Genomic DNA, 24246 nt, shown 5'->3' on the forward strand with positions numbered 1-24246 from the left:
GTTTTTTAATATGAAAAATCGATTTTTGGTTAGAAATATGAGTGATCACAGATCGAACTCCTTTTCTCAATTAAACGCTTATTTACAAAGATATTAAGGATTTTAGATTTTTGAGTTTTTTCATATAAAAAATCGATTTTTGGCTAGAAATATGAGTGATCACAGATCGAACTCCTTTTCTCTATTAAACGCTTATTTACAAAGATATTAAGGATTTTAGATTTTTGAGTTTTTTCATATAAAAAATCGATTTTTTGCTAGAAATATGAGTGATCACAGATCGAACTCCTTTTGTCGATTAAACGCTTATTTACAAAGATATTAAGGATTTTAGATTTTTGAGTTTTTTAATATGAAAAATAGATTTTTTGCTAGAAATATGAGTGATCACAGATCGAACTCCTTTTGTCGATTAAACGCTTATTTACAAAGATATTAAGGATTTTAGATTTTTGAGTTTTTTAATATGAAAAATCGATTTTTGGCTAGAAATATGAGTGATCACAGATCGAACTCCTTTTCCCGATTAAACGCTTATTTACAAAGATATTAAGGATTTTAGATTGTTGAGTTTTCTAATATGAAAAATCGATTTTTGATTAGAAATATGAGTGATCAGAAATCGAACTCCTTTTCCGGATTAAACGCTTATTTACAAAGATAATAAGGATTTTAGATTTTTTAGTTTTTTCATATGAAAAATCGATTTTTGGTTAGCAATATGAGTGATCACAGATCGAACTCCTTTTCTCGATTAAACGCTTATTTACAAAGATATTAAGGATTTTAGATTTTTTAAAGAAATATGAGTGATCACAGATCGAACTCCTTTTCTCGATTAAACGGTTATTTACAAAGTAATTAAGGATTTTAGATTTTTGAGTTTTTTAATATGAAAAATCGATTTTTGGTAAGAAATCTGAGTGATCACAAATCGAACTCCTTTTGCCGATTAAACGCTTATTTACAAAGATATTAAGGCTTTTAGATTTTTGAGTTATTTCATATGAAAAATCGAGTTTTGATTAGAAATAGGAGTGATGATTGAACGGTCTTCTTTTATCGATTAAATGCTTATTTAAAAAGTTATTAAAGATTTTAGATTTTTGAGTTTTTTCATATGAAAAGTCGATTTTGGGTAGAAATATAACCAAAAATTAACCAAGGTATAGTCAATAAACTGGATTTTTGTTACCTTTAACCCCTATTATCGCAGACATATGATTTGCATATTGTAAGCTTAGGTTCTTTCTACTCATGAAATTTTTTGAAACAAATTGATTAAACCATAATCCTATTATATGTATTTTTCAAAACAACTAAATGTAGGGTATAATTAAACCAAAAAATTGTGAAGAACAGATAAATTGAAAATATAGTTTGATTTTCTGGTCATGTTTTTTTTTATTTCTTCATTTATTGTAGTTCATGTAAATAGCTGTCATGTTGTATAGTTTAGTTTCTTTTGTTGTTTACAAAGAATATTTACATTTATTTAAATTCTTTTTTTTTTCGAATTTTTTACATACAAATTTAATTGTTTGTCATAAATAATATAAATGAGTTGAATGTTTTACATGCATAAATCCCAAACTAAATACACTGCTGTAGTTTTAGTTAAACAACAAAAAAATAAATAAAATTAGTCGTTAGAGACAAACAAATGCGATCATGAAGGCATTAAATGTTAAGAGGCAGTGCATAAAATGGTTATAAAATTGCATAAAATGATTAATGTGTGTGACCTGATTTCTATAACAATCAACAAGTTCTCTTTTTTTTCAAAAGTCAAGTCTATCGATGTTTGTTACTACGTATTTCGCATATTATCATGTAAAGCTAATTGTTATATGCAGCGTTTTGTTGTTGTTTTGTTTTCAAAGAAAAAAATATGTAAATAAATTATAAATTCCATAAACAACATGTAACAAAGCAACACCCTTCTTTTTAATTTATGACTCTTTCACTGGCTTCACTGATAACGCACATTTGTTTCTATTTTCATTTGATATTTATGGTGTCGAGTTTATTGTTTGTGATAAATTTCCTATTGGGTTGGTAGAACTTATCAAAAAAGCTTTTTATAGTTTGAATTATTGTGTTTAGCATGCGTTTGCATGCGCATGAAAATTTGCTACCGGTTGCTAGTACGGTCCTGTGGCGCAATGGATAACGCGTCTGACTACGGATCAGAAGATTCCAGGTTCGACTCCTGGCAGGATCGCAGAAATTAATTTTTTTTTTTTTTTAATATTTACCGATTTTTTACTTTTTTTTTTTTTTTTTAATTTTCAAAATTATTCCAAAAGTTTTTTTTACAAATTCAAAACACAAATCCAATCTGCACAAAATTGATTTGAAACTAATTTTTAAACAGTATCTTTTAAACAAAATCTTGTATATAACAGTATTTTGTATAGAAAATTTGTGTTTAACTGTACAAAATCTTGTGTATAACAGTATTTTCTATGGGAAATCTTGTGTATAACTAACTGTATTTAATATAGAAAATCTCTATTTCTTTAGAAAATCTTGTATATAACAGTATTTTCTATAGAAAATCTTGTGTATAACAATATTTTCTATAGAAAATCTTGTGTATAACAGTATTTTCTATAGAAAATCTTGTGTATAACAGTAGTTTCTATAGAAAATCTTGTGTATAACAGTACTTTCTATAGAAAATCTTGTATATAACAGTATTTAATATATAAAATTTCTATTTCTTTAGAAAATCTTGTGTATAACAATATTTTATATAGAAAATCTTGTGTATAACAGTGGTTTCTATCGACAAATTTGTCTATAACAGTTTTTTTTCTATAGAAAATTTTCCGTATAACAATTCTTTCTTTAAAAAAATCCTGTATAACAGTTTTTTGTATAGAAATGTTTCTGTATAACAGTTCTTTCTATAGAAACATTTCTTTACAGCACTTTTTCTATAGAAAATAATTAAAAATTTCAATTTTAGTACTTTAAGTTGATAAAAGTACCATTTGAATATGGTTTTGATATCAAACAAATATTTTATTTGTCATTCTTGGTGTAAAGGTAACTTATGAAAATTTTAATTCATTCAGAATCTAAAAAGAACATTTAAGGAAGTAATAATTACATTTGAGAGAGCAAGAGCTACTAAAAGGTATAAATGTAAACTTTGTCACATTTAAATCAACGGTCCTGTGGCGCAATGGATAACGCGTCTGACTACGGATCAGAAGATTCCAGGTTCGACTCCTGGCAGGATCGCAGTTCAAGTTTTTTTTTTATTTTTTTTAAACAAAATTTAGGTCATTATTAAACATAAAAAGAAAAATATAATTAAAATTAATTCATTGAAGCCATAAAAATTTAATTAAACAGCGAAAAACAAAGTACAAACGAGTGAATAATAGAAAGACGCTGTGGCTATTAAGTGTGAGAATTGTTGGGTTGACGGTTTTCTAGCGTTTCTTATTTTAAATTTTTTTATTTGTTTAATTAATAAAAAACGCTATAAAAATTAAGCTTTAATGTTGCGTCCAGCATTTAAATAAATAAAAAAATAGATCTACAAAAGTAGCTATAGACAACATGAAAAAAAGAAAGGAAGTTTTATTTGTTGTTGTGAGAAATAAATAAATTTAAAAACAAATAACAATAATAATGGGCCGCCAGACCCACTGTCTGTCCACACAGAGTGTGTAGAGTCGTTTCCTAATATTTTTTTATCATTATTATTATTATTGTTGTCGTATATTTGAGACAATTTAAATTTTTATTTTATTGTATGTAGTTGGATCGTCTTAAAACCCTCTTTCCATGATTTAGTTTTTTTGTTTTGTAGCCATGATTTTCAATTTATTTACCTCAATCGCTTGCTAAACATAAACACTCAGTGTGAACGAACTGTGTCTGTCAATCTGTGTTCAAGTTCAAAGTCATCGGAGATGGTCTTTTTGGTCGTAGGTAGTGAAACGCTTGTAAATTTATTATCTGTTTTCCGTTTTATTATCATTATTTTATTGTTTTTAATTGTTTTGGAGAACATTATTGGATTTAAATCATTAAATATTGGCTGGAAACACTGTTATACACAAGATTTTCCATGAAATATACTGTTGTAAACAAAATTTTGTTAATACTCTTATACACAAGATCATCTATAGAAAATACTGTTATACACAAGATCATCTATAGAAAATACTGTTATACGCAAGATTATCTACAGAAAACCAATTATACTTCAAATTTTCTTCTGAAAAAACTGTTATACTGATTTTTTTCTAAATAAAGAACTGTTATACGGACATTTTTCTATAGAAAAAAACTGTTATACACAAATCTATCTATAGAAACAACTGTTATACACAAGATTTTTTATAGAAAAAGCTGTTATACACTAGATTTGCTATAGAAAAAAAAATCGTTTATATACTAGATTTTCTATAGAGAAAACTGTTATACACTAAAGAAACATCTGTTATACACAAGATTTTCTATAGAAAAAAACTGTTATACACAAGATTTTCTATAGAAAAAACTGTTATACACAATATTATCTATAGAAATATAGATTTTCTATAGAAAATATTGTTTTATACAAGAAAATATTGTTTTATACAAGGTTTTCTATAGAAAATATTGTTTTATACAAGGTTTTCTATAGAAAATATTGTTTTATACAAGATTTTCTATAGAAAATATTGTTTTATACAAGATTTTCTATAGAAAATATTAAAATAAATAAATACAAGGTTTTCTATAGAAAAAATGTTTACACAAGGTTTTCTATAGAAAATATTGTTATACACAAGGTTTTCTATAGAAAATATTGTTATGCACATGATTTTCTATAGAAAATATTGTTATACACATGATTTTCTATAGAAAATATTGTTATACACATGATTTTCTATAGAAAATATTGTTATACACATGATTTTCTATAGAAAATATTGTTATACACATGATTTTCTATAGAAAATATTGTTATACACATGATTTTCTATAGAAAATATTGTTATACACATGATTTTCTATAGAAGATTTGACAAGTTATGCTCACACTCGTATTGTGTTTGTCGATTAGTGTTCTTCCCCTTTGAGAGGCGACCTTGGCTTTAGGTTGTAAACTTTAGAATTTTGTTCAAAAAAGTTCAAGTTGTGTATCAAAACTCTTCACTGTTAACATACGAATATGTACTTTTCTCCAACACTGTAAAAAATTTCATTATTTGTTTTTGATTTCATTTTTTATTTTTATTGATTTTGTATCGAACTGTTGCTGGCAAGTAGGCGTATTATAATCCAATAAAATATCTGGTTCTTATTAAAATAAGGCTAGAGTGAGTTTTTTTTTTTTGGATTTCATTTAAATTATTTATATAAATTTTATTTAACAATTACTTAAGGCGTTGAATAAAGAAGATGCCTTTATTTTCTATAACAAAATTGTTTGTTTCTTTTTCATTTTGTTGTTAATTGAAAATTTTTAATTTCAAAATGTTGTGGGAGGGTGTGTAAATAACAAATATTTGCAAAAACAAACAAACAAAAAAAAATAACTAAAATAAAAATTAAAGAAGTATGAAAGAAAAACTACCGAACAATAGAATACAAAACATGATGAGGTGTAAAAAAATACAAAATTCATTGTACAAAATGTCTGCCAGTTTTATAGTGCTAATTATGGCTTTTTAATTTTTTAAAATTCTCACCGAAACACGTCTCATGTTGAATTATAAGTGGTTAAAAAAAAATACTTTTGTTTTTGTTCCTAAAATAACTTCATGTTTAAATACTTACTCGTATTTAAGTTTTTTTTTATTTTGTTTAATTTGGAGTATACTTCAATGTTTTTGGCTGTGCACTATGGGTAGGAAATTCAGCCCGATCATGAATAAAAAATAAGGGGAAGTTTTTTTCCATTTTTAACACTGAATTTGAATTGGAAAAAACTCCCGCCGATTTTTTTATTTATGACTGGGCTGAATAATTACTTCCCCAATTTTAGACTAACTTCTTACTCATAGTGCACGTTCTCAAATAAATATGAGCCAACCTAAAATCCACCCCAAACACTGATTTTTTCGGGATGTACTTACTATACGCTCTTGGATCTTGGAGTCATTCAAAATTTTAAAATGTTGTGTTTTGCCGTACCCTTTCATCCAGAAATGGACCTCAACGTTGCTCGAAAAAACAGCTTATTGATAAACAATTTTATCATTTGCATATGTTTCTGAGCGCTATATCTGGCCATGGAGCTTTGGCAAAACAAACTGAATAAATGACAGACAATTCGACAGATGTAGCTTCAATAATATGGCCGCTATCAGCTGTTGTGAACCACTGAAGATATCTTAATGAAATTTCACACAGTATGAGTTGATTTGATCGGTTTTGCAGTTGAAAAGAGGACTGGTGGGAGATTAAAGAAAGTTGGTCATGTCGGGTCTCAACTTTTTTTAAAAAATTCACTCATTATCAGTAATAAAATCAACTCAGAAATACCTCATTTTTGACCATGTAGAAATATAAATAGAGCGGAGACTACAAAAAAGCTCAAACACATAAATTTCTCAAAATAATCCCACAAACGAGTGTTCTTTGTTTTCACATAGTTCTTTTTCCTAATAAATTCTCACCACTTAGGTTTTTGGCAACTGAGTTAGGCCACTGACAGGAGAGTTTCCGATCTATGTGTATTTATCTATGGTTTTAACTATGTGAAATTTTATTAAGAGATCCCCCACAGTTCACAAGCTACCGAATTTTAGTCAAAACAAAATGTTTCGAAATTACTGTGTGTCCTTCCACATTGTTTGTCCTATAAAACTGTAGGCTAAACTAAATAAAAGAAACCTCTTTTCCCGCCTCTGTAAAATCCTATAACCCAAACGACCTTAAAACCAGAAAAATAATAAAAAGACTCATTACAACTTTGTTGCCATCTCTCTAGGTCACACTGCAGTGCATCTGAAATATTCCAAATAACAACAACAACAACAAACATTAAACCCTCAGTCGCTGCGTAATGTAGCAATAACAAAAATCAAAACAAAACAGAAATTACTTCAACGTCAAATCTGACATTCCACAAGTCGTAGTAGTAAATATGTATGTATCTATGGATCCATCAATATGTAAGCATGAGTTGCAGAGTAATCAGCAAAAAAAACAAATAAGAGTATTATATTCGGCAGTGCCGAATCTTATGTACCCACCAGCAATATAATATGGGCACTAGAGTGCTCCAAGATTGTATGGACCCTATCGTGCCAACAACAGAAGGACGGACATTGCAAGATCGTTTTAGAATTTTATAAGAACCCACAATAATGTATATTGTATATATTTTTGTTTTAAGAACAATATTTCAATATGTTACAAACGGCATGACCAAATCAATACTGCTACCATATTTTTGATTTTATAATAATTACCATGAAAATAAAAACGTTTGTTTATATTCAGATAATTCTAAAAGCCACAAAACAGCCATCAGAATATTTTACAACTCATTTGTATTGAAAATAAACACACGCTTGCATTTCAAATCTGCAAATATTGAAAACACATTCACTCACCCAAGAATCTAATCAAAAACAATAACAAAGTAATAACTATTCTCTAATCCGTAAATATTTATGAGTATTATTTTGTATGAGTTTTGTTAAAAACAAAGCGAAATAAAACATCTGAATTACACAGATTTAATATCGCACTTCAAGTGTGAAAAATGCATGATGAATGCTTTGAATAATTTGAAAGATATACATATGAACATTGAATTTAAAACAAAAACAAATTAAAGACTTAACAAAAAAAAAAAACATTTGGTTTGTTTAAAACCAAAGTTTGCATTTTGCTACTTAATTTCAGATTGAGAGCGTATGAATGGGAATTACATTTTTTGCTGCACTCTACAATAGGTAGTTTAGTCACTGAAGTTTATAAAGTCAGTAGCTGTTGCATGGGATTATGATATATATGGTATCAGGCTATACTTTCAAGAGACAAACTCAAAAGCACTTTTCTAATCAAAAATCTGTATTATACTTGATTTCAATAGCATTCTCCAGTGAAAAGGAAACTTGAATTCAAGTCGAACATTACAATGTTAGTATAGTTGAATTCTAGCCTTGAATTACAGTGAAATACAAATCGAAAATATACTTGAATTAAAGCTTTGAAATATAGTTTAATTCAACCCTTGAATTATAGATCAATACAAGTAGAAAAATAGTAGAATTCAAACTTTGATTTTAAACTAGTTCTAAATTCAACAACAAATTTGGTTTTTATTATTTTTATTTTGCAAAACTATACGTACATTAAAGTACGTATAGTTTTGCAAAATATAAATAAATTTACATTTAAAAGTATGATTTATGCAATCTTCACTATTTCTTTTTTAGCATTATCGAAATCTTATTTAGAAGCCAAATATATGTATGTATGTAGGTGCATTTCATCTGTAGACATTTTTGGAAATTGTTGGGATTTAGAAGGAGATGTAACATTCTGCGGGAAGTCGGAAAAAATAAAGAATATAATGTGAATCTTTTTCTTTTAATAACATATTTTGATTTTACTTACATATGTTTTGCTAATGGACTTGCTTATGTACTTTAATTCTGCTTATTAACAGTTAACATTTTTATATTAGTTCTTCTGTTTTTAAAATATTTCATTCGTTTTTATTATTTGTTTGACAAGAAAAGAAAAATTTCCAAATAAGTTTGAACCATAGAGAAACATAGTGCGGAAACTAGAAAAAAACTCAAACAAAAAAATTACTCAAAATTATCATACATACGAGTGTTGTTTTTGTTTTCACATAGTTTTTTCTATTAATACATTCTCACCACTTAGGTTTCTGACAACTGAGTTAGGTCTTTGACAGGAGAGTTTCCGCTCTATGTCTATTCTCTATGGTTTAAACATTTTATAACGTTAAAAATGCTTGAAAAAGGGGCTGAAATTCAAGTTGAATTCCAATAAAATTTCCAATACTTGAATTTAAATTTTTCGGTTGCTTATTGGGATAGGGTTTAAAAAAAGATTTCCAATCGTTTCTATTTGATGGTAGATTCTTGATTTCATTCCAGATTTTCCTGCTCGCGAAGCTTCTATGTTTAACTCTGTTCGCCAAGTGTGGGCAGACCGTCCTCTCCTTCTGCTAACTTGCGGATTCCAGTCAATGGCATTGCGGCCTTCGTCATTTCCTTCTCAAAACTTCGGAACGTATTTGGTTTTGAAGTGTGACTGTCCAGAGGAGTGTGTTCGATATTCAGTTGGGCCAGTAGATTTTTAATATTCTTCTTAGGCATTTGTGGGTGAAAACTTGCAAAGTTTTTACGTCTCTAGCAGAGATATTCCACGTTTCACGGCCAGCCATAACACACGAATTGAAAATTGTTATCTTAGTGCTGGTGGAGATTGATGGTAATTTCCACACTGTGTTTAGTTGGCCGAAAGCTTGCCTCCAGTCTATGTTATGATGATACCCAAGTAGCAAAAGTGGTGAATATCCTATAGTTTGATGTCTTGGATAGAGAATGGCCGGTTGAATGTTGCATTTACTGGCATTACCTTCTACCTCCCATTTATATTTATTTTGAGTCCTGCCTTTGCAGCTTCTGTCTCTACCATTTGAAGGCTTTGCACCAGTCAGAGTGACTGTGTATTAGAAGGCATATGTAGGCATAGTCAAGATCGGCCAGGTGGCCGCTTAAACCCCATGTTATAACTCTGTTTTGGCTCGTTTCATTTCTCATGACAATGTCCAGCACTACACGCAGAGAAAAAATATAGGTGGGCATGGTTATTGTAACCATTTCAATATTGTTACAAGTTTTTTAACAATATTATAGTCACAGTTTGGTGGTGTGTATGTTTCAAACTACGGAGTGTCATATAACTTAACTTGGCAATGAGGCGAAATGAAAAACGTTTTGAAGATTTATTGTACGATTACAGATCAATATATATCAAGGTTGGCTACCGATTTGAAATGGTCAAAAGGTAACGCTAATTTGGATTATTTCAGTAATGGTATTTTAATGGTAAAGCAAAGTCAACAAATCTTGATACTTATGTGAGCAAGTTTGTTAAAATTGTCTCTTCTCGTTTGGTTTTTGAGTGGATAGAAAACATTTAACCGTCTAATCACGCTGCCTTTCCTATTTTCCACAAACTGAAAATCTAGGAATTTACTTTAAAAATTCACATTTTCAACGAGTACTAGATGTATACATCATGTCAAAATCCATTTTAAATTGTGCTATTTATAATTTCAAAAGTTTTTTCTTTGAGAATAGTCAACGAAATGTTCAGTTTTAAAAAGTGAATGACTTAGGTTCTTTCAAAAATTGTGTTTTCGCCAAAAACAATACTTACCGATTCTCCTTATTATACCCACCATAAAAAAGATGGGGGTATATTGATTTTGCCATTCTGTTTGTAACTCATCGAAATATTCATCATAGACCCACAAAACTAAATATACATACAAATCTACATTTAACCTGAACTATCCTACTTCTTCTTCTAGTTGGTAATAATCCATCCTTCAAATAATTTAAATAATATTGTTACGTTTTAACCTTTTCAAAACGTTAGTTTATTTCCTTTAAATAAACCGGATACTTTTGATTGCAAATAAAAGCCGTTTAGTAGTTTGAAAATGGTAACAACTCTTTATTTATTCAAATGTACAACAACAACAACAGAATTAAATAGTCACTCAATGTTTTTTTTTATACACGTTTATAAATTCTCAGAAATACAGACACTTTATAATGTACACGAATTCACTTGAAAAATACAGCACACTTTAAGGCACTCAGTTGATGTTTATTCGAATAGCGTCTCTGATAAACTCACTCACGACTGCAACCTCTGCCACTATTTATAACACTGCATTACCATCTAGAAAGGTCTATTTCAATGTTCTTTAACTGAATATTCGAATTCGAATATACGGTCGCAGCAAACAGCGTTGGCATACTTACGATCAATGGTCAAAGCTTTTATTCAATGTTAATAATGCCCACAGATATGTTACAGTTTGCTATTACAGCACTGCTATTTGAAAGCATTCTGCAACTTTAAATCAGCCGTTAAAATCGTTATATTTGAATTCAAGTACAATTTCGTAACAATATTTACAAATCGTAACTATTTTGTTTAATTTCATTCCTTTTTTCTTATATTGTCCATTAAATTATTCCGAGTGAAAAATCTTTGTGAGATTAGGCTCAGAGACTTTATATCATTTCAACTTTAGGAGTAATATTTTGTTTGTTTACTTCATGGAAGCACTCCTCACGTCCCATAGAACTGATTGTTTTCAAATTTGGTTTATTAGTTCTTGAGTTTATTGATTATGAACAAACACTTCGCATTTACTATTGGATTTATGACTTAAGAATGCGGTAGTTGATTTTAATTTTTAGCTTTTATTTTGAAACGTTTGTACAGTATAAATTAATTCAAAGTATTGGTCATTGTTAGCTATGAATCAAGCTAATTTCGAATACACTGTTCTGAAGTGATGCATATCCCAGAGAGAGCGTTCTGCATTCATCGAAACAAATAGTGGTGCGGCGGAGCACGGTCTGTACTATAAAGATGATGAGAAAAAACAAAAATTCGATTTGGTTGGTTAGCCGGGCTTCACATAATATCTCTTACGCTTCGGGTTATTATCGTAATGGATTCGATGCATAAATAATTTTCGTAATAATCGATCGAAACAAATAGTGGTCGAACGGGTCAAGGTCTGGATTATACAGCGGCTGAGCAAAACTTCCCAATCACTTCTTTCTAATTAGTTTTTAACAGGTATTGCAACATGTTCCTAGCGTTTCATCTCTGGCCGTATATTCTAGTCGTTTTTCGGGCAATGATCGCCTAAACGAATCTGTTGCGTTCGTTACAGGTTCCATGTGATAGTATGACAAAATTTCAGCAGCTCAAAATATATAGGACCCACCAATTACAGAGCATTATCTTAGAGGCTTTGTTGTCGATTTGGCTGGTTGGCCGGTCTCTTATGCTTTGGGTTATCGTAATGGATCCATTTTTCATCGCAAGTAATTATTCGGTGCAAACATGATCAATTTGTATGATACCTAATTTCCCTGTTTTTGGGTGAATCCTGCTGTTAGCAAACGTTTTGATATTGCTGATTGAGTAGCTGCCAATGATTTTTTTCAAAAGCTCTTTTTAAGTTTGACAACAATCTTCATTTAATAATGCCTCCAATTCTTAGACTTTAAACATTTTGGCTTTCCTGGGCAATCATTGTCTTCCATGTCAAAATCACCACTTGTAAACCGCACAAACCATCCCTCGTATCTTGAAACCGATGAAGAAGTTACACCATAAGCTTCGGTGAAAAATCCATGTGCTTCGGCGGCACTTTTTTTCAAATTATAGAAGTAAAGCAAAACTTCCCGCATATGACGCATAAAGTTATGGATTTTGCAAAAGTCTACTCATTACTTCATCGATTATTTAGTAATGAGTGGTCATTGAAGTATCAAACGAACACTGAAACACAACCTATTGAATCTCCGATAAAGTATGTTACCAAACTACCTTTGTGACGCGGCCTATAAATGAGAGTTGTATTGCGTTTATTTTTAAAACCCCTCTATTTTTTATTAAAATCAGGAATGAGATTTCCAATTTGATAGATTAAACTTTTAAAGCCGAAACTAAACTATAACTTACTTGTATTAATTTGGAAGTCAAACACAGGGACTAATATTCGGTGTTGTCATAAAATCCAATCATTGTCGGAATCGGTTTTGAATGCTTTAAGGTTAGATCCGACACTCTGTGACAGGTCCCTTCATATAATCTATTAGAACTGGAACCGTTCCCTATCACTTTGGAACTAATCATGTGAAAAGTTTTGTGTTAGTTCGGAACTCAATCCGATTTTAACCCCTAGTAACCAGTCACGTAGCTAGCGATATGACAAGACCTAGATAGGTCATCCTATAGTCGACTCTTCTCTGCGTCAAAGATGATTCTTTTATTTCAGCTCACAGAACCAAAAACACAATACAAACGAAAAATAAAACCACAAAAGCACAGCACACATTTTAGGCAGCAGCAACTACGAAATACCTCCGGTCGCCGCTGCCAGTTTGGTACTTTTACATACAACGGCAACGACAAACAAACCTAAAAAAACACACACAACAAGAAACAAAAACAGCTGGTGGAGCGGCCGCTGCTGCTGAAGCAATTTACTCGTGTGTGCATCTCGTGCGGCGGGCCAGTAAACATTTTTAAGCGCAACGAAACGGTTCGTTAGACGGAACAACAATTTCGGACAAACCAACAAAAAAAAGAAAAAAATGAAGTGAATTTAACGAAAATAAATAATAAAACAAAATATAAAAAAACCAACAACAAATAAAAACAAACCCAAAAATATTTATAAAAAAAATACAACAAAACTGTAATTGAATTATAAAATACAAAAAAAAAACAACAACAATTTTAATGTTTACGATTTACAGTGAAACAAAACCAGCTAAATTTCTTTACAAAAGTGAGTGCAACGTCAATAAATGAAATTCAAAGATATAATATTGAAAATGTTTGAAAAATTAATAATAATAAATTATTATTAGCTAAAAATAGAAAATAATTATCATTTAGGTACCTATGTACATATTTGTTTGTTTCAATATTTATTTTGCATAATCTTAAATCAAACGAGTGTAAAGTTAAAATTGATAAGCTTGACTTGAAGCAAATAAAAGCTAAAAATACCGCCTTATTTCGGTTTAAAACAAATATTTTGAATACCAAATTAAATAAGCCTTAACGTAAACAAAATATGTATTAAAGAACTAAATACGAATCAAATCAAAAATTCCATTCAAAGCGTTTTGAAAGTTTAAAGCAGAAAATTTTATTTTGGTTTTTTAAAAAAAAAAAAATCCAAAGTATAACCAAAAATAAAATAAACCAGAAATTTAAAGAAATACATACGTTGTCTGTCTATTAATAAATTTCTTTTAAAATTGTATTTGGAAATAGACAACAAACCAACAAATTAAATTAAAAAAAAATACAAAATTTAAAAAAAATAAATCGTAATTTAAACATATGGCCAAATAGAATTGCTTTTGCCAACCAACCAGCCAAACGACCAAGCCTTTTGTAGATTGGTTTTAGATAGATACGAGTATTGGTTTTCTATTAATGTTTTTGTTGTCTTTAAAATAATTCAACTCATCAGTCAGTTTCTTGGTCTTTATCTATTTTATTTATGGAAGAATTGTTTATTTAAGTTTTGTTTTTCTTCGACTATCGATAGATATTTTTTGTAGTTTTGTGCTTTTCAAATTCAACGACCGGCTGGCTGGCTGGCTGTCTAACCATCCATCCATACGTCCGTCCCTCCGTCTGTATATCTCTGTGTGTTCGAATGCTTGTTTTGTTTTTCGGTAAGTTTATAATTATTGTGATTATTATTATTATAGTTTTGGTTTTAGTTTATGTTTTTCTATTCTATTTAATATCTTTTAAATTATTTTTAAGTTATATTTTTTTATTTTTGTTTTATTTCACTTTTCTTTTTATCTTCTAAGTTTTCAAACGGATGTGTTTTGGTTTTTGTGTTGTTTTTGTCTATGGAAAATGTGATTTAAAACATCATATTTTTAGTTTTTAAAATAAATATTGTTGGTTTTTATCAAAAATTTGTTGGGGAGAAGGGAAAAAATAAACAAATCAGCCATCAATTTCAACAACTCATAAACAATTTTACCAAAAGAACAAAATTTATAAATAAAGGGTTTTCCAATTGGGACTTACGAACTTTGACAGTTCATAGCGGCCATATTGTGGAAGCTACATCTGTCATTTAAACATTTCTAAATAAAGGGTTTTCCAATAGGGACTTCCCAACTTTGACAGTTGATAGCGGCCATATTTCTCAAGCTACATCTGTCAAATTGGCTGTCATTTAATCAGTTTGTTGTGCCAAATCACCATGATCGGATATAGCGTTCAACAACTCGTGCAAATGATAAAATCGTTTTATCAAAATGGGTGTTCTGTTTGGGCAACGATACGCGCGCTTCACCCATTTTCCGGTGAATGGGTACGTCATCAATAATGGGTAAGTCAAAATTTGGTATGATACCAATCCATATGAGTTCCAAGAGCGACCAATGCATGCCGAAAAAGTCTCTGTTTTATTATACGTTTATTCTAATATTGTTTCTGCCTTTAATGTCTAGGCCAAGGTGTATTAAATAAGGTGAAATTACGAGCCCAGCTGATTATTGTTTATTTATTTATGATGTGTTTGAAAGTGTCAAAAAGTTGTTTACTGTTTGTTGTTGACATTCACAATATTTGAATTGAAAATAATAAAAAAACTGAAAATTGTTTTAAAAAATTTTTTCAAAGCTTTGCAGTAAACAAAATAAGCAATATTGGAATTTTTTTGGTGAAAATACATCAAATTTTTTAGAGATTGACTCCAATTTTAGTCCATGAGATTTGTTTTCCTGCTGATTTTCAATACCAAATTCCTTGGAAGAATTTGGATGTGTATTTTGGACGTGCGAGGGTTTTACACAGACAGACGGACATAGCTAAATGGATAACTGGATAGTTCCACTGGAATCACCAAACTTTTTATTCCCGTTCGACGTTTTTAATATTGAATCTTCCAAAAAATACCGTGTTAGAGCCAACTACCAATAAATGATACTTTATTTGTTTGTTTTTTATATTTTTCATATGCCATATTACTTTTGACATTCTCAGCCTCTTGACAACTAAGAAATATTGTCTTTGTTGTCGAGACGCTCTCACCTGATTAATACGCCTTGTTCTAGGCCTTACAATACGAAGAGTGGTAAATCAGTTCTACGTAACTTTGATCTGTTTTGAGTTACTGCAAGTAGCCTTGCGAGCGGGTTCGGATGATGATGATTTAATTTTGATAAATAAGCTTCATGAGTTTTTCTAAATTCATCCATCACCAAAGGCACATCTAAGTCTCTGTGAATGATCTCATTTCTTATGTACCATGGAGCTTCCGTCATGGATCTAAGAATTTTGAATTGTGCCCTCTGTATGAGATCTATACTGATATTTCTTGCTGTTCCCCATAATTAGATTCCGTATGTCCAAATTGATTTTATGGTAGTGTAAATTAGAAGCTTTTAGTTTCATATGGAGCCACTTAGCTACTATGTGCCGTCGCGCAATAAGGCATCTATCTAAATGAATACCAGGGAATGTAACGTGATCAGACTATGGGATGTTCACACTATTTAGTGTCTCTGGTGGACAACTTCATCTCCGAAGTGAAAACGTTATGTGCTTACTATTGATTTCATTTACTTATATTCTACAATTTTTCATTACGTCTCCACGAGTCTGAGATAATTATCTTGGTTTCTAGATGCTACATTTAAATCCACATGAGAAATTAGAATTGCGAGGGCATTAGCAAAGATGGAAACCACAGCTTATGGTGAATGTGTTCCATCGTGCGAAAGATGGTTTGATCGGTTCAGAAGTGGAGATTTTGTCAGGGAAGGCAAATATCATCCAGGTCAGCCAAATTGGAGGCATTACTCCATGAAGATTGTTGTCAAACTCAACAAGAGCTTGCAAAATCATTGGAAGCTACTCAAGCAGCAATTTCAAAACGTCTGCGAGCAACAGGATTCATCCAAAAGCAGAGAAATTGGATGAAGCCGTGGTACTATTAAAGACAATTTTGTGTGTCCGAAATGATGCTTAAACGCTATAACAGAAAACCATTTTTGCACCGAATCATTACATGCGATGAAAAATGGATCCATTACAATAACCAGAGGTGTAAGAGACTGTATGTGAAGCCCGGCCAACCAGTCGAATTAACATCAAAGTCAAATATCGATGGCACTAAGGTAAATCTCTGTATTTGGTAGGAGCAAAAGGACCCTATCTATTATGAGCTGCTGAAATCTGACCAGACCCCCACAGGGAACCTGTACCGAACGCAACTGATTCGTTTGCCGAAAAATGCCCAGAATATATGGCCAGACATGAAACCGTAATATTCCATGACAACGCTCGGCCACATGTTGCAATACCTGTTAAAAACTATTTATAAAGAACTGATTGTGAAGTTTTGCCTCACCCGCCTTATAGTCCAGACCTTGCCCAGTCCGACAACTATTTGTTTCGATCGGAATACGCTTCACTTTGGAACAGAGTATCCGAAATTGGCTTGATTCGTTCTTGGCTGCAAAAGATGAGCAATTCTTTTGACGCGGAATCCATATGTTGTCAGATTATGAACCATTACAAAGACAGGTCTCGGACTAACGAAGTTATTTTGTTTTAAATATGTGAAAGTCTTCAAAAAATTATAATTTTTTTCCCTTTGTTTTTCCCATTAATTTTCGCCAATAACTCCGAATTTTTGGCCATAAACGACAGAAAAAATAAAGACAAAATACTTTTGGTCTGGGAACGCTAAACCCTTTGGAGATTTTACTACTGGCCTAGTAATATCATCCTGAATTGGAATTTCTCACCCCCTCAGAATGGCTGTGTCCATATGGAAATTAACCCTTAAGAGTACTTGGGGTCAAAATGACTGTGTTTTTCGTGATTTTAAAAGTTCAGGTTCATTTGGACCCCAAGTGCTCTTAAGGGTTAATTTCCATTTTTGTACTGTTATTGTAAATACCAGACTTTATGTTATATTTTTCTTAAGTTTCATCAAAATCGGCCCAAAAATATATAATATTTCGCTATCTTTCCATGAGAAATTCCAAATATTGAAAAAATTGACCTTTGACCTTCACGATTTAAAGATTAAAGTTTTCCGATTTTAGTCAAACTTTCAGACTATATTTAAAATTACCTGGACTATATTATTCTGAATAGCTTTTACTTAAAAATCATTACAGTAATGAAATTCTGGTCATTCCCCAAAATATGGCCAAATAATTTGTTTTTCTCGAAAATCGAAAAATTTATATCGCAGGTACGGAAAAACTATAGGAGGTATTGACATAGTTTTTTCACATTTTTATTCCCTATTATGTTGTCAATAAATCCCCATGTGATGATCAAAAAATTCTGAAATTTGTTTAACAAAATTTTTAAAAATTTGAAATTGGAGTTTTGAAACTGCCGTTAAAAAAATTTAATTTTTTTGGTCATACCTGTGAATAGGTTAACGGTATCCTACGAGGACAAAAACTCATATACAAGTAAATATGCATATATTTTAAGTAAAAATAAGCTTTTATTTTAATATTTCTCAAAATATGTTAATTTTGTTCATAAATTTCTTGTTCTAGTGGCCTGAGACACGTTAATGGCCTGGCGATTTTTTAATAACGTTAACATTTTTTCACCAATTTTTGTCTTTTATATCTTATTATAACGACAATTAGGTACATATTTCGATTCTTTTAAATTAAATTGTAAAAGTCATTATTTAATGGCAAAATTTTTACAAAAACTGAAAAAATTGCATATTTTCCCCTTGTAAATGCACCTCAAAACTTCAGCGTCGTTGCGCCACCAGTTAACGTTATCCTATCATCCTAATATTTTACACAATGTGTTTCTACAATACATAGAACAATTCTAGAGTGGGGGACGGTCAAAATTCGCAGTTTTATTTTTTTGGAGCACTCTAATGCCCACAGATATGTTACAGTTTGCTATTACAGCACTGCTATTTGAAAGCATTCTGCTACTTTTAAATCAGCCGTTAAAATCGTTATATTTGAAGTCAAGTACAATTTCGTAACAATATTCTGGATCCTTATAGATAGCGGAGTTGATTAAGCCATGTCCGTCTGTCCATCTATTTGTTGAAATCAATTTTCTGAATACCCCAGATATCTTCGGGATCCAAATCTTTAGTAATTATGTCAGACATGCTATCGGGAAGTTTAATATTTAAAATCAGTAAAATCGGTCCACAAATGCCTGAGATATGAGGAAAAAACCAGGACAACCTCGATTTTTTACCTATATCTGGATTACTAAGTCATTAATATAGACAATATGGATATCTAATGATAGATATTTCCAAGACCTTTGCAACGACGTATATAAGACCATAAAAAGTTGGACCTACAATGGGTCAAAATCGGAAAAAATATTTTTTAATCCGAATTTTTTTTTTAACAAAAAAAAAATTTTAAAATTTAAAAAAAAACATTTTAAAATTTAAAACAAGTAAGAAAGTATGGTCGGTGAAGCCCGACCATATAATACCCTACACTAAGTAAAAGAGCAAAAACATTTTTCATTCAAAATTTCAATAATTTATATTTTTGAGGGATTTTCGGAAGTGGGCCTTATATGGGGGCTATGACCAATTATGGACCGATAACCATGATATTAGGTCGCGTGATTTATGTATCTATGAAAGTTTACTATGTTGAATTTTGTGAGTATACCAACATTTTTAAGCGATTTATGCAGGTTAAAGTGATTTTCGGAAGCGGGTCTATATGGGAGCTATGACTAATTATGGACCGATCGTAACAAAATTTGGTGACATGAATTTTGTATATATAAAACTTATTTGGAGCGCAATCTGTGGAGATACATTTATAAATTAAACATTTATGACCGATAAAGTCCAATTTCGAGGGGACTTTGTATGGGGGCTAGGTGAAATAGTGGACCGATTTTAGCCAGTTTCAATAGGAATTGTCCTTGGGCCGAAAAAATAATACGTACCAAATTTGATCGAAATACCTTCAACATTGCGACCTGTACTTTGCGCACAAGGTTTACAAACAAACAGACGGACGGACGGACATCGTTTAATCGACTCAGAAAGTGATTCTAAGTCGATCGGTATACTTTAAGGTGGGTGTTAGACTAATATTTTTGGGCGTTACAAACATCTGCACAAACGCATAATACCCTCCCCACTATGGTGGTGTAGGGTATAATAAAGCAAAACCTAGTGATCTGTTCAAATGTCTAAATAATAATTAAAAGATTTCACAATAAAACATTTAGTAACAACTATAGATACAATGTTGTAATTTTGTAACTAAATACATTTATTTTTAAATTAAAACGTAATAAATTTCAATTAATAAAATTTGAAAACTCACTAGATTGACTAATTGAGGCAAAGCGCACAGCAACCTGAAATTAAAAAATAAATAATGATTAATTGTTAAATGATTTTGTTTTAATTAGATTATTGCAACAAGTATGTACAAGGTAATTTATTAAGCTAAGCTAAGTTTAATGAATAAGGCAATCATAATTTGTTATTTGAAACAAAAAATTCTTTAACACATTAAGAAAATGCTACAGGTAATGAGCTGTATTTACTTAGTAAGGCAAATAGTAATGAGGGGTTTTTAAAATTAGCATTTTCTCTTTGTATTGGAAACTTTTTTCTAAAATGAAATTGCATTTAAATCACAAGATATCTATTTGTTTTAATTTTCTCTCCATTGATTATTTATTTTGTTCCCACTTAATTTTGATTTAATTGCTTCTAAAATAAATCCTAAAATGTTTATCTTCTTAATATTAACAATGCAATGAGTGAAATTTATTTATCTTTTTTATCTACATTTCTCTAGAGTTTTATTTTGTTTGGTATTTAAACGTTTATAAACATTAAATTAAGTAATTAATTACTTTACCAGAAAGGAACAAATCAAAAAAGATACGAACAAAATATATATTACTTTTTTTTATAAAACACTCACGTAATTACTAGACAAAATTTTAATGTTTGTATTTATTTGTTGGTGATCGTGAAATAAATACACAGTAATAAATTTAATTATGCCTTTAAAAAATACAATGAATTAATCGATACTTAAAAGAGATTAAAATGTATTCACAACAACTTTATGGAGGGTCTTAATGGCAACGCCATAAAATTTAGATAACAATTTTGTCAATTGTTTCTATCAGGGAACCCTTCATCCTGAGTTGTAGACAAATATATATAAAATTGTCGTTTTGATTGTAATTGATCATGTCTGTAGTTGAATTAATCATGTTTGTAAAACTTTTGAAATAAACTTTCCGAAGCCCCACACCCTGCACCTTATTGGAAATCTTGCTGAGCATATGATCAATTTTTCATTGAAAGCTCATAAAAAAAGATCACTGAAAATTATTTCATTTTATTGCATTTTTCATTTTGTTTATAACATAACAATAATAGCGATAAAAATAAAAAATAATTAACCCCAAAAAATAAGACTTAATCATGTTGTTAAAACGTGAGAATTTAAATACTAAATTTATTTGGTGATTTACATGATTTATTTGTTTATATTGGTGATAAAATGTGAACAGAAAATTTATTCATTTCTGAGAAAAAAAAACAAAAATATTAAACAAATGAAATTGTTTAAATTTGACACGTCTGTTGTTGTTATTTTCTTTTTGGGTTTTGAGCTTTTTATTAATGTTTTTATTTGTACACTATGACAGGTGGTGGAACCCAACAACAAAAAAACATAAAGATTTGAAAACGTGTCTTAATTAGTTACTACTATTTCGAAATTTAGCCCTATTCAAGAAAAACCGCATCGCGTTAATGAGATAATAAAATATTTAAAAATTATTTTTAAAAATAGTATCCAAAAAGGTGTAAATAAGAATTTTTAAACTAAAACAATGGTTTTTTCAGTTGATCTCTAAATCGTTAGAAACATTTGAGACCAAATATCCCATCTGTTCTTCAATTATCTTCACACAATTGAGAATGGGTTTGATTTCAAATTAGTCTCAATCTCCAAATTTCTATAAGGCTGGTCCGATTGCGATAAAATTTGTGGGCGTTGACAAGGTGTATTCGAGCTTAAGTTATTAAAATGGAACCTACAAATGCTCCTAGGGTACCTTCGACATGTAAAATTTGTCAAAGGTTTTTTTTAATAAAAAAGAGCCACCTTTCGCCCAAAAAACAGCTAAAATCTACTATCTACTTTTTACATAGAAAATCGTTTATTTTTGGTTCCATAAATACGCCCTATATTTTTAAAAAAGTGGGCAAAATTCTGTTCTAGTTCTGTTCTAGTTCTGTTCTAGTTCTGTTCTAGTTCTGTTCTAGTTCTGTTCTAGTTCTGTTCTAGTTCTGTTCTAGTTCTGTTCTAGTTCTGTTCTAGTTCTGTTCTAGTTCTGTTCTAGTTCTGTTCTAGTTCTGTTCTAGTTATGTTCTAGTTATGTTCTAGTTCTGTTCTAGTTCTGTTCTAGTTATGTTCTAGTTATGTTCTAGTTATGTTCTAGTTATGTTCTAGTTCTGTTCTAGTTCTGTTCTAGTTCTGTTCTAGTTCTGTTCTAGTTCTGTTCTAGTTCTGTTCTAGTTCTGTTCTAGTTCTGTTCTAGTTCTGTTCTAGTTCTGTTCTAGTTCTGTTCTAGTTCTGTTCTAGTTCTGTCCTAGTTCTGTTCACTTTGCCTTTTGTTTGGTCCACTTCCCATGAATTTCGTCTTTCAAAATTACATTTTGTTAGAGTGTCAACCAAGAAGACCATTATCAATTCAAAATATTTTTTGTTTGGAGAAAAACTTGCATTCTCATCAAAAAAAGGCATTAAAACCACAAAAGCAAAAAAAGTCATTAATCATTAAAATAAAAACAAACAATTAAAAATGTTTTCTTTTAATTTTTGTTTGTTGTATTTATACGTCAACAGTGCTTATCTTAAATATTCAACAAAAATATAAATTTTTTTTAAACATTTTACATTTTAAAATAAAGAATGAAATTGCGGGAAAATTTTAAACGAACGAAAAACAAAAAAAAACTTTGTTTGAATTATAAAACACTTTATTAACTCTTTATCGAAAGCACACCTAAATTATTCAGCCCTATTCGAGAAAACGGGCATTTCCATTTCAAATCGATAAATCACTCAATACTTTTTAAAATAAATTTTCTAAACTAGAACTAAAAATTAATCGAGATACTTTTTAATATAATTTTGAAGAATTTTTAACGGAAATATTAAATATGCCAGTTGAGGGTACATATTAAATAATATTTATGATTTATTTTTATATACAAACTTATTTTTAAAAACTTCGAATTCCAAATAAAAATGTCAGCGTACTCTGGCTGTGGACTTTTATTTACTGTGTCAAATGCGTTCATTAACATTGTCTGAAAATAGTTTAATCCCCGCCAAAAATATCTACAAAAACAAAATATTTGATAAAGAATTGCATTTAGGTGGTAAAGTACTCTACGTACCGACATACAAAATCTATAAATAGACTTTTGGTGTGTAAACAAATATGTAGTTTTAATGTACAAGTACTTATCGCTACATTCAGACAGAAATTATCTTCTTTTTTCGACTTGGTGTTTACAATTTTATGAGTATGGCGCTTAATAAGATATTGAAGAAAACTGAAAAACAAGTAATCAAGTATAGTGGGGCAAATTAGTTCGAAAAGCCAATGAAAAACATAAAAATAAAATTGATAGAACTGAACTTAAACTGATCTAGAACCGATTAATAAAGGCGTGATCTTGCAGCTCCATTTAAACAATCAACAAAGTCTTGAAGAGAAACCATCAAACAACGATCATTAGCCAATATTGTCGCAATGCAAGCACTCACAGATCGGAAGCTGTTATGTAATATTTATTCAGTTTTAAAAGTACTTTGATTTTTTTTGTAAAACTTTGTACATTATCATAATAATACAATGTTTATCAAATTTATGGCAGCAGATATTTACAATTTCCGCTTGTTTGGCAATAAAATAATAATATGTAATACAAAGAAGTGCCTTTAATTATATGACTCACTGTACAAGACTACTAAATTTATTGCGGTTTAATTCACACACTCATTTTACTACATTTTTTCCCATTTTATTATTGTTATTATTATTTATTTACTTTACATTTTTTTATTTACAATTTGGAATAGTTTAAAATTACAACTACAGCTAAATTAAACTATAGACAGCACATTGACATAAAAAAATATATTTTTATTTTTTTACTAACTGACTGACTGTATGACTGACTGACTTGTTTCATGTTTTACAAGTACGAGTGCGAGTACGGCTCGTATGTAGGTTAAAATTTAGGGCATTGGCTCAATGCCAGTTTAAACGGGTTTTGAGGTTTGTTTGGTTTTTTTTTTTTATAATTCTTGTTATTGTAATAAATGATTATTATTCATTTTATTAACAATATTTTTTTTTGCTGTTACTCTATATATTGACTAAGATTTGTTTACA

The 24246-nt window shown here is 30.0% G+C and overlaps 1 protein-coding gene and 2 non-coding genes across 3 annotated transcripts in view; all 3 read left to right on the plus strand.

The window, feature by feature from the left end:
• The first annotated feature begins 2151 nt into the window (after nucleotides 1–2151).
• On the plus strand, nucleotides 2152–2224 carry TRNAR-ACG (transfer RNA arginine (anticodon ACG)). The gene has a single exon. It is a non-coding gene; the product is annotated as a tRNA-Arg (tRNA).
• Nucleotides 2225–3179: 955 nt separating this feature from the next.
• Nucleotides 3180–3252, plus strand: TRNAR-ACG (transfer RNA arginine (anticodon ACG)). Its single transcript has one exon. It is a non-coding gene; the product is annotated as a tRNA-Arg (tRNA).
• Nucleotides 3253–13349: 10097 nt separating this feature from the next.
• Sarm (sterile alpha and armadillo motif) overlaps nucleotides 13350–24246 on the plus strand; it is a 199581-nt gene continuing 188684 nt past the window's right edge. The window contains exon 1 of the mRNA XM_065502918.1: nucleotides 13350–13561. The gene's annotated coding sequence lies outside the window, so the exon portion shown is untranslated. The remainder of the gene's footprint in view (nucleotides 13562–24246) is intronic.

This window comes from Calliphora vicina, chromosome 3 (assembly GCF_958450345.1).
Source record: "Calliphora vicina chromosome 3, idCalVici1.1, whole genome shotgun sequence".
Lineage (NCBI taxonomy): Eukaryota > Metazoa > Arthropoda > Insecta > Diptera > Calliphoridae > Calliphora > Calliphora vicina.